This window comes from Cicer arietinum, chromosome 7 (assembly GCF_000331145.2).
Source record: "Cicer arietinum cultivar CDC Frontier isolate Library 1 chromosome 7, Cicar.CDCFrontier_v2.0, whole genome shotgun sequence".
Classification (NCBI taxonomy): domain Eukaryota; kingdom Viridiplantae; phylum Streptophyta; class Magnoliopsida; order Fabales; family Fabaceae; genus Cicer; species Cicer arietinum.
The window spans coordinates 45,881,717-45,888,094 of NC_021166.2; positions in this window are offsets into that span (position 1 = coordinate 45,881,717).

A 6,378-nucleotide genomic window follows, 5' to 3' on the forward strand; every position below is an offset into this window, starting at 1 on the left:
TTAATTACTTTATTTTATAAAATAATAGTTTCGAAATATTAGCAACATTTTAGTAATGAAATTGTATTATAAAAAAATTATTAAAGAAATTAGTTTTGTTAATTATTGGTTTTATTTTATTTCAAAAAAATAAAATAAAAGAAAGGTATAAATTGTGTTGAAAGAGTAAAATGTGTTACAAGAGTAAAAGGTAATTAAATAATAATAATAATAATAATAATAATAATAATAATAATAATAATAATAATAATACTAATAATAAAATAATAATAATAATGAATAAAAATAAATAGGAAAAAGGTTTCCATCATCTTCTTCTTCTTATACACCACCGCATCCATAACCTATTTCCTCTCCATCTTCTCTCTTCGACCATAATTATTATAGCGAGTGTTGTGTAAAACCGAGACTATATTTGTGATCATTTTGATCTCCTCTTTCATTTCCAACCCGAATTGCTAGTTGAAAAGCCTTACTCCTCTTTATCAAAAATCATACCTCCACCTATTGATCAAGATTCCGGCCATCACGACTATCACCAACAAAAACCGAGATCATATTTGGACTACACGATACACCCTTTTCAATTACATATGCTTGAAATCGCCAACCGTTATAATTTAAAAATGGATTTCCACCATTGTCGCGGCCGTTTTCTTGAATTCCAGCCAGCATGTTAATCGTCTTTAAAAACTGATATCGTTTTCTATGGCATGGTGATCATTTTATCCATATTAATTGTGATTTAGTAATTAATATCAAATTGTTGACGTTATATTTATTTATTTTATTGTTTTGACTATTCTATAAAGGTAGTAGTATTTTATGTGATTATTTTGTAAAATAGTATAATAATAATTGTAGTTATTATTTTGAATATGAGAATTTTTGTTATTAGTTTATTTTAAAAGATTAACTACTTTAATTATTTTATTTTATAAAATAATAGTTTGAAAATATTAGCAATATTTTAGTAATGAAATTGTATTAAAAAAGTATTAAGGAAATTAGTTTTGGTAATTATTGATTTTATTTTTTATTTTTAAATAAAATAAAAGAAAAGAGTAAAATGTGTTTTATGGATTAAGCCGTATACTAGAGTAAAAGATAATTAAATAATAATAATAATAATAATAATAATAATAATAATAATAATAATAATAATAATAATAATAATAATAATAATAATAATAATAATAATAATAATAAAAAACAAAAATAAATAGGAAAAAGGTTCCCATCATCTTCTTCTTCGTATACACTACCACATCCATAACCTTTTTTCTCTCCATCTTCTCTCTTCGACCATGATCATTATAGTTGGTGTTGGGTAAAATCGAGACCATATTTGTAATCATTTTGATCTCCTCTTTCATTTACAACCTGAATCACTAGTTGAAATGCCTTACTCCTCTATTTCAAAAATCATACCTCCACCTATTGATCAACATTCCGACCACCACAACTATCACCAACAAAAACCGAGATCATATTATGACTACACGATACACCCTCTTTCAATTACATATGCTTAAAATCTCCAATCGTTACAATTTAAAAACGGATTTCCACCATTGTCGCGACTGATTTCTTAAATTTCAGCCAACATGTTAATTGTCTTTAAAAACTGATATCTTTTTCTATGGCATGGTGATTTTATCCATATTTATTGTGATTTAGTAATTAATATCAAATTGTTGACGTTATATTTATTTATTTTATCGGTTTGATTATTCTATAAAGGTAGTTGTAATTTATGTGATTATTTTGTAAAATAGTATAGTAATAATTGTAGTTATTATTTTGAATATGAGAATTTTTGTTATTAGTGTATTTTAAAAGATTTACTACTTTAATTATTTTATTTTATAAAATAATAGTTTGAAAGTATTAGCAATATTTTAGTAATGAAATTTTATTAAAAAAATATTTAGGAAATTAGTTTTTGTAATTATTGGTTTTATTATTTTTCAAAAAATTAAAATAAAAGAAAGGAGTAAAATATGTTTTATGGATTAAGCCATATACAAGTGTAAAAGGTAATTAAATAATAATAATAATAATAATAATAATAATAGTAATAATAATAATAATAATAATAACAATAATAATAATAATAATAATAATAATAATAATAATAATAATAATAATAATAATAATAGTAATAATAATGAACAAAAATAAATAGGAAAAAGGTTCCCATCATCTTCTTCTTCGTATAGTCCACCGCATCCATAACCTAATTCATTTCCATCTTCTCTCTTCGACCATGATCATTATAGTGGTTGTCGTTTAAAACCGAGACCATATTTATGATCATTTTGATCTCTTCTTTCATTTCCAACCTGAAACGCTTGTTGAAATGCCTTATTCATCTTTGTCAAAAATCATACCTCAATCTTTTGATCAAGATTTCAGTCACCACGACTATCACCAACAAAAACCGAGACCATATTTGGACTTCACGAAACATCCTCTTCAATTACATATGCTTGAAATCGCCAACCGTTACAATTTAAAAATGGGTTTTGATCATTGTCGCGACTGTTTTCTTGAATTCCAGCCAGCATGTTAATCGTTTTAAAAAACTGATATCGTTTTTGGATTCCTCTCGTTGAAACCTTCAAGAAGCACTACTCATTTGCGTGTTTTGGTGAAGTTGACGTTGGACCCGGTCGGCGCTCCAGCGCATCGATGAGGCCTTTCCTAATAACTTGTTTCACTTCGTTTTGAATATGTTTCTTCTCCTAATATTTTTATTAATTATGTAACACCGATTTTTATGTTTTGCATAAAATATCAGCCATATTTCAATGACTTTGCAAATTCGTCGATGCTTTTGGACTCATTCGTTGCGTGTTGTCGACATGTTGTGATTTCTGAAAATTGTTCTTATTCTTTTATAATAGGAAAGCATTAAACTGATGTATGAGTATAGAGTGAGTTCGAACTCAAGAGTTTAAATTAAGTGAGATAAATGGGAAAGTTGTATTTGTCATAATTCATTCGGGACTCGCTACGTACGACTGAAGTCCTTTGAGTAATAATTGACTAATGAAAAAACTTGAATTTGGTGAAGTTAAAATATGAGTTAGAAACTTTTTATAGTGTTGTTTGATTTGATTTCGAAGATCGTGTGGTATTATGTGTTTTGTTTATATCCACCCTTGATATGGTTATATGATACAAAATGTGATGAATTGTAATTATTTGCATTGCAAATGATGTGGTGTGTGTGTGAATGATCTAGTATTATTATCTGTGAGTGAAAAGTTTGTATTGTTGGAGCTTGTGTAATATGATGATAAATTTTGAATGTAAATATGACTATGAAAATATCCAATGATGATGTGTACTTGTTGACTTATGATGTTACCACCTTGATGAATATCATGACATGCATATTATGTTTAATTGAATAGTAATGAATTCGACTTGTGCAAATGATGATTCTTTTAATGGAGTGAGTAGCCTAGGACAACGAGGGGAGAATTTTGATGTTATTTGTGTGACATCCTAAACCCCAAAATAAGATATATAATAATTTATATCATATTTCTATAAAATTTACAGCGGATAAATACAAATCTGTTTTCAAGAAAATAAAAACTTTTATTTCTAATTTATGATATGATGTTTCTCGAAAATCAAAAGAAAAACTTTAAACTTATTTTCTCCATTAAAATAGTGCAATCTCAATAAGCCTTATTTAATTCTAAAAACTTACAAGTACTTCTAAGGTTTTCATACAAAAATTCGTTTCAAATTAAATAAGTAAAATACAAATTAAAACCTTTATTCCCGGTATCACCTATCAGAGCGGGGTTCCTCCCAAACTTAAACTTCAAGACTCATTAACCTGTAACAACTGCGATTTTTCAAATGCAAGGCCAAGCCAATCAAACAAAAACAATGAAGGAGGTGAGTTTCGAAATCATGTTGATAGTATAATACAAGTAAGAAGAACACGCAGAAAAAATCATCATAGAATCGTATCATTACACAAACATTGCTCAAGAAAAATATCACATTAAAAAGTCAAAATCATTCAAGGAAAAACAATACCTTTCACTATAACATCAAATCTTCTAAGAGAAATTATAATCACATGTGATACACATTAATCACAACAAAACAATCACAAGAAAATGCAATGATATGCATGAGCTTAGACTCTACTTCACAATGTGGTACCATTCTAACTCTGAAGTACTTCGTTAGGAGGCTTGATACTATACCACCATCCCGGTGGACGAACAATTCAAATTGGCCCTGTCCTCAAAGATCTCTTCAACTCAACCAGAGATACATATACGCGACACTTGAGGTAAACGTGTGTTGTAGGGTAGATCCTGACATTTGGAGTGCTATTTCCAAGTCATCTTGGAATTATCCACCCGAATACCTCCAAGGTCTAACAATCTTGCCTTAAGGCTTAATAGTAGACCGCCACAATCAGGCCCATTCAATTGTATTTCTCTGGAATCAGTAGGCTTTTCGGGGCCCTATCTATAGGATAACAAAATAATCTTCACTTTACAAATTTTTAATATTTATTTTCTCCCCTCGTTGGCCTATGATGCTCCATTAAGACCATCATCTCAAACACAAATTGGAATCACCATTATTTCATCAATTATGGGGCTACTTCAATATTCTCATCACAAACTTAATTATAACATCATTATCAATAGTCATACATCATCACATAAACTTATCACATTCTATAACATCACTATCATAAATCATACATAATTATTATCGAACAAACTCATATCACACAATGCATCCATCTTTTATTAATACTTGACATAAACTCATCTTATCAAACATATGCACCAAATTTATTCAACATCGAATATCACAATAATATCATATACCACACATTTAACGAAATTAAATTAAATCTCACAATAATATCAAATACCACACGTTTAAACGTAAATAGATAAAGTTTTCTAGAACTGTTATCGACCGATGCTGATTTTTTTTCTCAAGCATGAATGTGGTTGTTTTTGTTCCTCGGTCACTTCCTTCTTTCTTTTTGTTTTCAGTTAATTTTTTTTAATTAGGTATTACTATTGCATATAGGCCTAACCCATAAAATACATTTTACTTTTTTCTTTTATTTATTTAAATAAAATAAATAATTACCAAAACTATTTTTATAACATAATTACATTACTAAAATATTTCTAATACTTTAAAACTAATATTTTATAAAATAAAGTAATTAAAATAATTAATCTTTAAAATATATTAATAACCAAAACTCTCATATTCCAAATAATTAGTATAATAATACTTATTTTGCCAAATAAATTAAAATATTGTCATTATTAGAGAATAGTCAAAATTATAAAATCAATAAATATAATATCAACATATGATATAAATTATGAAATCATAATAAATATATATAAAATCACAATATAATAAAAAAGTATATAAAAATAAAGGAAATCTAACACAATATCACTATTATCCCAAGATAATTATTTATAAAATAAATAAATAAAAATAGAAAATAAATATAAATAATTGAAATATAACTATGTGCATACTTATCATCAATTAAATGCACATAAAAATATTACACTAAAATACTATTATTTTAAGAAAAATATATAAAATAATAATATAAAATATTTATCATTTATATCAATCATTTAATATAATATGTATCAATTAGCACATCATATAAAACATCCATATAACAAAAATTAGTCATAAAATTTATCAACATATATTCTAAAATAGTTTTAACATCAAATTATTTATTTAAAATCCTATTTTTATTAATAAAATAGTTTATTATAAAATTTAGGATGTTACAATTCTCTACTCGTTAAATGAACAATAACTGAACTGATATCTAACTAACCACCCTAAAGATTCAAATTTAATCTATAAACATGCTTAAGGTATTCACTACTCATTTAAACACAACATGTCAAAATTCAATTAGTTTAGCATGATAGGCTATCATGACACAATGAATCATTTAAACAAATGCAACTAATATTTCAATCATGAATGAAATACCACAATTATCCACTATAATTTTCAGAAGAAAAAATAGGCTTATAGATTTAGTAAGCACAAACTTACTACCTCAAGTTCAATGATGCGAGTGTTAACAATGAAAAAAGGAAGAAGAGAGACAGTCACTCTAGGGTTTCATAACATAGAATCAGCCAAACTTGAGTTAATTAAGTTAAAATGAGTATATATATAAAAGAATAGAAATATCTAAAATACGCTTACTACTAATATATAATAACATTATCTAACATCTCCCCTCAAACTAACGATGCATTAACATGGAGCATCAAGAGTTTGTCAATTAAAAAACAGAAACATTTAATGGAGTGCATC